Below are 11,608 nucleotides of genomic sequence, written 5' to 3'. Positions count from 1 at the left end.
GGCCTTCCTCTTGAGGTATTAATATTATAACTAAACTTTATTTCATCATCCCCATGAATTTCTATTAATACCTAATTGTTTCAGGATCTTGAGTTTGTGCCTCATTACTGAAGGTTAGTGTATATTTCTATTTGTTCAACTGAAAAGACTTATAACCTAGTTCATCTCAATGCAGGATCTCGTGGTGAAGGGGGTATTTTAAGGAATAGTGAAGGTGAAAGATTTATGGAACGTTATGCTCCAACTGCAAAGGATCTTGCATCAAGGGATGTTGTTTCAATATCCATGACAATGGAAATCAGAGAAGGTCGTGGTGTAGGTATGTTTTATGTTTCTTCACCAATTAAATCTCAGTTCATGGTGCTAATCGTCTTGGAGCAAATTCTCTTCTTGGCATTGTTGTTTTTGGTGGCATTGTTGTTTTCCGTAGAGCTTTTGCTAATAGAGTTTCAGAAATCCATAAGCCAGGTGAAGTTGTTTTCCAAGTTTTGCATGTATAATTAATAGAAAAAAATGCATCATATGGCCTCAAGTTTCTCTGCTATATACAGGTAAAAAACAAAAACCATTGGAAAAGGATACTGGAGAGAAGACCATTGCATGGTTAGACAAAATCAGGAATTCAAATGGTTCACTTCACTCTCGTATCCGATTGAACATGCTGAATCATGCAAAATAATGCTGCTGTCTTTAACACATGTACATGAGACGTTAGAAGAAGGTGTGTGTCAGTGTGTGTGTGTGTGCGTGTGTATAGAATATAGATATTTATATACATATGTTATTTCTGGTGACCATATTGGCTGACTATGTGAGTGTTGTAGGTTGCGATCTGATGTACAAAGCATGGGAGAGTTATCATGCATGATGTCAAATTGAAAGATAGAAGCTTGATATGGTAAATTCCATTGGACTTTTAAGATTTAGTATTTTTTTATTATTATTATGGTCAGATGTATTTATGTGAAGACATATTTCAGGAACTCTGACTTGCTAGAGACAATAGAGTTGGAGAACCTGTTGATTAATGCATGTATCACCATGCATTCAGCTGAAGCCAGGAAAGAGAGTAAAGGAGCTCATGTCCATAAAGATTTTATGGTTCGCTAACATTATATTCATATCTCCTTTTTAATTTTGTTCTTCTCTTTACATTTTCTCATGAATGAAGTTTAATGCTTTTGCCAAAAACTGATGATGAGAAATGGACGAAACACACGTTTGGGTAAATTTCTCTTTTATATAAACATATGTATATGCATGGGTAGTAGCATACTTTTCTTGGTGTGTTTATTATGGCATCCTACTTTCGTGTCGACCTATTATACTTTGAAAAATCTACCCAATTATCAACAACAATAACAAAAAATTCCTCGTCCCCCCTTCTTTATATGGATCATAGACCCCAATTACTTTATACTCTCTTTTGGGTTTAGTACTTGCTCCCACTAGTACTACACTGCTACTTGATATACACTTCTACTCCATTAGTATGCTCCTTGTTAAAATTGTACGAAATATATTCTGTCTTAGCTGTCTAAATTTGTAAAAACATTGTCCACTCATCCTCTACATGTCCTTTCTAAAATTGTCCACTCATCCTCTACGTGTCCTTTCTAAAATTCAGCTTGGTCCTAGTCTCTACAACCAACACAATGCTTTTGGTAAAAAATAGGGATGGCAGTGGGTTACGTTGGGTCATTTTCGGGTTGACCTGTTTGGTTACTAAAACAATAAATAGGTTGAAAATCTCAACCCAACCCAACCTATTTAACTATACCAGGCTATAGCTATCACGTTCAAATACAAAATCAATGTTCACTGCTATTATTGGGTTGATTTTTAAAGCATCATCACGTTTTGATTAGAAATGAATATGAAAATACAAAACTACAAAGTGTAATGTTCTAATATGAAATGAAATTGAAAATTCAATGCTATAATTGGGTAGAGTTTTCAAAATATAATGTTTTAATAAGAAATGATATTACGAATACAATTCTAGAATTGAGTAGATGTTTGTTGTAGTAGAAAGAAATGAAATATGACGCTATAATACTCAAATGAATGAAAGTACAATGGTATTTCCTGCATTTAGCATATATGCATTATTTTGCTGATATTATTACAATTTGAAAATCATTAATCTCTTATAATTAGCTATATGATGTTATGTTGATCTTAAAATGTGCAGATATAGGGAGAACGAGAAGGTGCGACTAGACTACAGGTCAGTTCACATGAACACTCTTGATGAAGAGGTGGAGACTTTCCCACACAAGGCTGAGCGTATATTAATAACATCCTCTCACAAGGATCAAACCTACTCATGAAGTAAGCCCAATGTACTTAAGGGACTTATTTTGCAATATTTAAAATTTCAAGGGCTTCAAAGGTAATACCTGATTTGGAGTGTTACAAGTAACTAAATGTCTGATATTTACGGGATCCTGCTGATTCTCCGTTGTGAATGAGTCCTATGTTGACCATTTCTCCACATGTGACAAATAAACAATTAAATGATGATTTTTAACAATTTTAGAACAATCTCGTCCCAAGTAAATTGAAAATTTTAGCCTGGAAGGTGAGCCATTGGAGACTATTTACCATGGTTAATCTCAATAAAGCAAGAATCAATTCCATCCCTACTTGCTGTATCTATAGTCAGAAACAAAGGACAAAGCTCATGTATTTTTGAGTTGTGCAATAGTTAAGGAGGTACGGGTAATTTGGTTGAAATATATGTGGCTATAGCATTCGTATTATTGTGGGTTATGTGGGAGTTAAGAAACCATAAAGTGCATTCAAATATCCCTAAATCGAACATGGCGTTGGCAAGTTAGGTACAGTTTATCTCACACTTATGAATCAATTCAAGGATGAAAACTGATGGTTCAGGTGGGAAGGATGGTGTCAAAACGCGATACTTATTTTGTTAAATTTTCCTTGTACCTCCTACCTAGCTTCTAGCTAGTATAATATCTTTTTCAAAAGGGAAAATATACAGACAATAAAAATTGCCTTTATTCTTAATTTGTTCAAATAAAGCTACTTAGCTACCCTATTCTTTTGACCAAATAAGTGCCTTACTTTAATTTCCACCCATTCCAGCTTTTCCGAAAAACACATTGCGTTCACATTTCCTTACAAGTAATTTACACTTACGGGTTACTTATTCATCTCCTCCAAGTTTCTTTACGGTCAATTTCGCATAAACTTCAATTCCCCAACAAAGATTTGATTTTTATCATAATCCTGTTGGATAATTATGGGACCACGATACGATATATTATTAAATCCAGTTATTATGGTAAGAATATAAATTGTTGATGGACCGATTTATAGAATATTTACTTACCTTGTGGGTTGAGTTCCCGGTTTGACTCAAGATCCTCAAGATCCCTTCCATCTCTTACATTAGGGTTTATCTCCATCTATAAATATATGTGATGAGGAGCAAATCAAGACACACGAAAATACACTAAGAAATTCGTATGGTTCATTTCTGAGGGATTTTAGAGAGAGTTCTTGAGATCAACTGGAAAGCTCTTCCTAGTCTCTAGATCCGAAAATCTCAATGGAACAATGTATGTAATCATTCTTTGATGTTTAAGTTTCTTTTAATTAGATTTGAGATTAAAGATCTTCATATTATGCTTCCGCGTTTTACGTTTTGGTTATTAAAATATCCAACAATTGGTATCAGAGCCGTACTCGAATCTGTTATCAACAAATTGTGTGATGGTCTTAGTTCTTTTGATCTTTAAATGAAAACATACCTGATTGTCCTCGTTACTTCAAAATTGTTTTATGTATTGTACATTCGTGTCCGACGATGAGGGAAAAAGAGGTTTGAGATATTTTATTTTTTTGTTACTTCTTGAGATCAAGAGTATATTGTTTTTTTCTTCAAAAGACATTAAAGCTTCAAATAATTTATGGACCGATGGTTATATGCTATCCATAGCTGGTTATTATTATTATTTTTTATTTGAGTTTGCTAGACCGTGACTTTTATGTGTCTTGATTACCTTGATAACAACACATTTGGTTTAAGGCTTCCTTTAATATTAATTTACTGCATTGAGTTGTACTAGAAACAAGATTGTGTGCATATATTTTGTACCTTGAGTTTGACTACTGGAACTTTGCTTTACTGATTTTACTGTTTAGTGTATTGGTAAATGAAATCAGCCCTGTTAGGAGTTAGCAAAATTGACCATACTCCTTTGATAAATAATAAACCTACAAAGATTTTGAAAGAAAATGTTGCAAATTAAATATTGCATTCGAGTGTGTTAAAGTGCTCACGTCAAACCCTTGTAGAGTTGTCAAACTCTATTATTTCCTTTGTTGACGTAACTCTACTCCTTTGGATTTATATTTGAAGTTTTAATCACTATTTTTTCTTTCAGTTACACCCATTTGCGTGTGTATGCATGGGCCAATTAGTTAAGTAAACATTTATGGCATTAACAAATTATAAACTTAACAATTATTCATGGTGTTGAATGAAATTTAGGATAATGTTTATTAAATTTGTTATATCATGCCCACAAAACTAATTCATGTTTACATGTGGAAATATATGCTTGTCTACATATCATTGTTTATTTTGATATGTTTAGTTGGCCAATAAATTACACTTATGAAAACGGTAATTTTGATACCGATTAATATTTGTAATTTTATTATTATTATTATTATTATTATTATTATTATTATTATTATTATTATTATTTTTGATTATTGATAAATTTCATTTATGACCTATTACTTATTTTAAAGATAAATTAATTGACACAATATATCGTCAAAGTGATATCTTTTGTAAAAATTAATTTACAAAGAACTTAAATTGTATGGTTTGTGTTTATTAATGTGGATATTAATCAACCCAAATGTAGGTTAGTATTTGGTCGGATAAACACGTTTTTGATGATAAATATGTGACAATTTTTAGGTTACATGTCATTAATTAGTCAATCCAAAGAGGGACTTATTAATTGATATGATATATTGTCAATTCTTATTATCAAAATTTATAGTTTATGTGTTTATTAATGAGGGTATTAGTTGACCCAAAGGTAAACTGATATTTGGCCGAATAAACATATATGTGGTGATAAACATGTGGTGATTTTTTGGTTCCATGTGATTAATAAGTCAATCCAAAGAGGGGCTTGTTAATTGACATGATTTATTATCAATGTTTATCTCTAAAATAAGGTTATCTCTTGCAAGTTAGTATTACTGTCCAAAGACTTGATATTAATCTTGTGTTGATACCTTATAAAGATGTCATAAATTGAATTTATTGATTACGGTTTATGGATTAATGAGCATAAAAATAGATTTGCTTATGTTTGAATTATGGTATTATTTTTGTTAACATTGATCACATTTATGAGTCATGTACTCAATGAGATTAACTTTAAGGAATGGAATGAGGGCATTATGTTAGTTCTCAATTGTATAGGTATTGACCTTGTATTTTTGGATACAACAACATTCTTTGAGGATGTTGAGTTTGGGGGAGAAACAAGGTTAAAACATTATCTTTAAGGAGGAATCAATCTTGATTCCTATTATTGCTTTCGATAGTATGCAAATTATGGAAAAATGATCGACAATGTTATTCAATCTCCTATTCAAAATACACAAACTCAACAACCTCAACTTTGGATATCCTATGCGTGGTACCATATTTTTCATCAAATTTTTTTTTTATCTCTTTTGGTTTTGAGGTAAATACAAAAGATGGTTTTGTGTATCACATATTAAGTGGGAGTAAATTTATCTTTTTGGATTTGGGTAGATATCTATGCAACTCAAGTTTGGATAATAAGAAAGCAACCAAATGGATTTGAGATATCTATATATAACAAAAGTCTATATGCTCAACTACAGGAAATTTAGATGTTTTGGAGATCATTTTTATTAAGAATTTGATTTTATTAGATGCCAAAATGGTTACTGATCCATATCAGGATACTTTTACATTTTAGCATGATAAACCATTTCATGGAATAAACTTCGGTAGCTTCTTCCATAATGGCAGCATAATTTGTAACATGGAATATGGTTGCGGAAATTTGTCACGAGGCTACACATTGTTGGTATTGAAAGACCACTAAAGTTGTGATAATAAGTCAGCAATGTTATATTCCAACAACAGAAGTTCTATTAAGTCAAAACATATTGACATCAAGTTTCCTTCTGTTAACACAATAGTGCAAAATGGAATATATATATATATATATATATATATATATATATATATATATATATATATATATATATAGCACATATGAACAAACTCCATGAAAGCGGATCCGCTCATAAAGGGATTACCTCCCTAGGTCTTTCAGGAGCATACTACACACGTTGGTGTGATATTTGGTTTTAGTGGGAGTTTTATGGTGCTTTGCGTTTTGTTTAAGATCAATTATGTTTTTCTGTACAGAATTAAGAATTCGGTGAACTCCGTTATTAGTTGCACTTATTTGAAGTTTGATCTTACTTCAATCTCAAGAGGAACTCGTTGTAAATCTATTTAGATTTTAAAACCACACATCATGTTTAATCTATGTTGTTAGTTATATATGTAGATGTGACCATTGATAGGTTTAGTTACGTAAATTGTAACGAAGGCCGCTTTGATCCTATACTATTATGATTAGTGGACGAGATTGTTTAAGGGTACCAATGTTATAATAACATTCATTAAAGTGCTTATACAGTTATACGTACATTTATATATTCGTGGTCCAGTGGGAGATTGTTGGATAATTATAGGACCACTTCATAAATATGTAGATATATATTATTAAATCCAATTATTATGGTAAGAGTATAAATTGTTGATGGACCGATTTATAGAATATTTACTTACCTTGTGGGTTGAGTTCCCGGTTTGACTCAAGATCCTCAAGATCCCTTCCATCTCTCACATTAGGGTTTATCTCCATCTATAAATATATGTGATGAGGAGCAAATCAAGACACACGAAAATACACTAAGAAATTCGTATGGTTCATTGCTGAGGGATTTTAGAGAGAGTTCTTGAGATCAACTGGAAAGCTCTTCCTAGTCTCTAGATCCGAAAATCTCAATGGAACAAGGTATGTAATCATTCTGTAGATGTAAATTATAAAAAGTCGAAAATAGTGTATTGTATTGTTTCGCATTTTATGTTATTTTACTAAGTCATTTTGTATGCGAAGTGAAAAGTTCTAGACTTTGTATATTTTTTGTATGTTCCCTGTAAATAGGGACTGAAGCTAGAAGTAGAGATAGACACAGTCGCGAAACACAAATCTCTCTTCTGCTTATTCTGTAATCAGTCTTAATCAATATGAAATCTGATTAATATTTACTCTTTGTGTTCTTCATCTTCAATCGTTCAAATCTATCTTTTCTTTTCTCAATTCTCGATAACATTTATCATCAATTGGTATCAGAGCCAGGTTCAAACTGCTTAGATCTGATTTTCGTATAAGAATCATTTGCTTTTTGAGTTGCAAAACTTACTCAAAATTTCCGCGCATTTTTGGTTTTGAAAATCACTTTTGATCTTCATATTTGAATTGATTCTGTATTTGAATTGTTAAGTCGAGTAATCGATTAGTGATTTGTGATCAATTCATTTGATCAAATTATGAAATTCATCAATTTTTCAAGTTTTCGGATATTTTCTGTGTTCATCAATGGCGAACTTCAACATGAATACAATGACTTCTTTCTCTCACTTGCTTGGTTCCTCAACCAAAATTCCGATGTTAATTCCAGAATACTATGATCAGTGGGCTGATAGAATGGAAGATTACTTAAATGGAATTGATGAAGAACTTTGGAATTGTATCGATGGAACAGTACAAGCTCCTGCTAATGTTCAACCAACTGGACCATCCACTGCATCTACTGATGTTGAAGAACAACGAAAACAACTGAAGAATAATGAAAAGAGGTGCGTGAGGGAACTAAGAGGTGTTCTACCTCCTATGGTTTACAATTACATTCGAAGTTGTAAAACAGCCAAGGATATATGGAATACTCTAAAAGAAAAGTATCAAGGTAGCGAAAAGACGAAGATCAACTCTATGAAGCAATGTCTAGTTGAACTGAAGGAATTCAGACAAAAGGATACAGAAACTCTCGAAAATTACTATGATCGTCTGAATGAGCTTATGTTTCGCTGCAATAGGTATGGTATCACTAGATCTCTCATGAAATTCAATTTAACTTTCATTTTGGGTCTTCGCAAGGAATGGCGAAGTGTGAGCATGATGATTAAGAATCAACAAAGTTTTGATACAACTAAATTGAATGATCTCTACAATCAACTGAAAACACATGAATGTAAGGTCTCATAAATGTATGAAGAATCAAAACAAGTTATTGGTGGTCCTTTGGCTCTTGTTTCAAAGGTATCAGAAACTAATGAAAAAGATGGTTCAGATGAAGAAGGATTTTTGATGAACTCCGATGATGAAGCTGTAGCATTCTATTCAAACAACAGAGTTAAGAAGTTTTTCAAAAAGCCTTTTAATCCAAAAGGAAAGAATAGTGATGCGAAGAATGCTGTCACAAGAACTGGAGGGGAGGAGAGGAAGAAAATGGAGAAAATAGATGAAAAACAGAAAAATGCGGATGAAGAGAAAAAGTTGAAGGGTGATGCAGGAATTTACTGTCACTATTGCAATGGTGTGAATCATTTCGCAGCTGATTGCATGTTGCGAAAGAACGAAGAGAAGAAAGAAAAAGTTAAAGATGAAGCATACTACTCCGAAAAGATTGAAGAATTACGTGCTAAGACCAAAGGAGTGTCTTTAGTTGCTAAGGGAGAATCTGCTGATGAAGAAAGTGGAACTTATCAGATATGGTCTTCAGGATCTGATGACGAGGAAATGAGGCATCCCACACATGGGGCAGTGTTCACAAGTTTTGAGGATTGCGAAGAGAACATTTCAGGGCGATGTTTTGTATCTAAATCCACTGACAAGTCACCCATGACAACCACGGTACGTGCAATTCTTGAATCTTTTAATATTCCTTTATCTGCTTATAATGCTGAAATTGTTTCATTTGATGATATTGTGGCTTATTTTGATTCTGTTATTGTGTCTGGTAGTAATGAAGCTAAGAAATTAAATTTGCAACTTAGTGAGACACGAAGAGATTTAGAAAAAAGAATAGCAGAGTTGAAAAACTGGAAATGCAAGTCAAAAATATAGATTGTGATAGGAATAATCTTACAAATGATGTTAGGTTGTTGCTAGCACAAAGAAACATATATTGTAATTCAGCAAAAAGATTGTATGCAAAATTAACTGCTTTACATCATTCTTCTGACATTAGCAAAGAACAACATAGGAAGCTTTTACTTTTTCTTGAGTATGAACGTGAAAAAGTTGATGTTGTTTCTTATGATTGTGAAAGTACAATTGCTCAATTTGACAAAATAGCTGATGATAGATATCCATATGGTATTGTCAAAATTGATGAATTTCTGAATGCTGATGAGTTGGTTAACATTGTCAATGAAGGTTTGACAAAGAGTGAACAAGTGAAAATCATAAAGAAAACTGAAAATTCAACTCTTGCCTCACAATTCAATTATGCTAATATTGATGAAAATTCTGATAACGTGAGTGAAATCAGTGAGATGGAAGAGGAAGAAGAGGTTGATTGTTCTCAATTGTCAATCATTAATATCACATCTAAGATCAAAGGTAAAGAAATAATAGTTGATTCAATAGTAGAGGATGAAGTTGATAAACCTTCAACTTCGCAACATTGTAAGTTTGATAATGTGGAAGTTGAAAGCTGGAAAACTAATGATACTGATGAGAACAAAGAAGAAAAGAAGGATTCAAATGAAACACCTCAAAGGGTTGTGGTTGATCAAGTGTTTGAAAATACAAAAGAATTTTACAAAATTTTAAATGACAAAGGCGCACATTATTTGCAAACCATTTTTCCAAATCAAGTTTTTGTCACTACTGGAAATGATGAGAAAGTTCATCCTGAGTTCAATAAAATGATTGAAAAAGATAATCAAAAGTCCACGACAGAAGGTTTTTTCGCAAATCAAAACACAGAAGAAAACCATTTAACTTAAAATCCTTATGTGTTTCAAAAACAAAAATCATTACAAAAATGGGTGGTTAAAGGTGAAAAATCAAACAAAATATTTGAAAAAGGTGAAAAATCAAAGATTGAAGTGAAACTAAATTCTCATGAATTCAAATTGATGGTTGGAAATTATTCAACAGAAAATAATGTTTCAAAAAGAAAAGCAAGAAAAGCAATATTCTGGCAAGTTGTGTCTAATTAAAAATCAAGAGATGAAAAAGAACAAATTTCAACAACATCATCAAAATTTCAAAACTAATAAACACAAACATATTCAAGTTTTCATAAACCAATAAACTTTGTTGACAAGGTTCCATATATTCGCAAATATGACAACAATCGAAAATTTGAGAATCCGCAAAAATTTGCAAATAATCAAAAGTTTCAAAATGTTGGCAAATTCACAAATACTTCATCAAGTTTGAAAAACTCAACTCAAGCCAAAGTGAAATTTTCACCAAAACAACCAAATTTTCCAAATCCTTCAATCTCAAAACCAACCAAAGTTTCATACACAAAAGGAAAATCTGATGTAAGTACGATCAATCATTGGTTTGAAGGGAAAGGAAAGAAATATCAAAGTGGGAAGTTTTCAGAAGAACAAATCAAAAGTGCATTTGATAAGTTCACAAATAATTCTTCAATTGCTAGTGCATCATCTCATAATTCGCAAGTTCAGGTTCAAAAATGGAAACCAGTTATCAAAAGTGCGAATGTTGTGAAGGATAAGATTACAATCAATGGAAATCCAAAATTATTGAATGACTATGTCTCAATATCTAGAACTGATGATGTTGATATAATGGATTCTGTTACAAACAAAGTGAAAACATGGTTTTTAAATTCCAAAAATTTGTTTCATTATACTAATGATGGACCCAATAAGTCTTGGGTTCCTAAATTCTTTCAATAAATGCAGGTGATATGTGACGAGCAATATGATATGAAATGGTATATTGATAGTGGTTGCTCTCGTCATATGACTGGAAGAAAGGAAAATTTGCGAGATTACAGAAGCTTGGAAAATGTTGGAGTAGTCAAATTTGGAAATAATCACAAGTGTCAAGTGAAAGGGTATGGGAAAGTCACAAATGGAAACTTCACAGTAAACAGAGTTGCTTATGTTGAAGGACTTAAACATAATTTGATAAGTGTATCACAACTTGTTGTGGGTACTGGAAATCAAGTTGTATTTAATGAAGAAGGAAGTATCATTTCAAATGCAAAGACAAATGAAATACTTCTCAAATCCAAAAGATATGGTGATATGTTTACACTGGACATCAAACCAATTGTGGGAAAACCAACTGTGTGTTTACTATCAAAAGCATCTAATGATCTAAGCTGGCTTTGGCATAGAAGATTGTCACATTTGAACTTTCGAAATATAAATAAACTTGTAACTGAAGATTTAGTTCGAGGGTTACCAGTACTAAAATTTGACAATGATTCTTTGTGTGCAGCTTGCGAA

General features: G+C 32.2%; 1 long non-coding RNA gene across 1 annotated transcript; it reads left to right on the top strand.

The window, feature by feature from the left end:
• The first annotated feature begins 578 nt into the window (after positions 1 to 578).
• LOC145043718 (uncharacterized) lies at positions 579 to 2,490 on the top strand. Its single transcript, XR_013681132.1, has 4 exons — positions 579 to 721; positions 825 to 898; positions 981 to 1,101; positions 2,195 to 2,490. It is a non-coding gene; the product is annotated as an uncharacterized LOC145043718 (long non-coding RNA).
• Positions 2,491 to 11,608: the final 9,118 nt, after the last annotated feature.

This window comes from Lactuca saligna, chromosome 4, assembly GCF_052625555.1.
Source record: "Lactuca saligna cultivar CGN05327 chromosome 4, ASM5262555v1, whole genome shotgun sequence".
NCBI lineage: Eukaryota > Viridiplantae > Streptophyta > Magnoliopsida > Asterales > Asteraceae > Lactuca > Lactuca saligna.
Note: the sequence above shows the minus strand (reverse complement) of the source record. Positions and strands in the feature narration are given on the sequence as shown.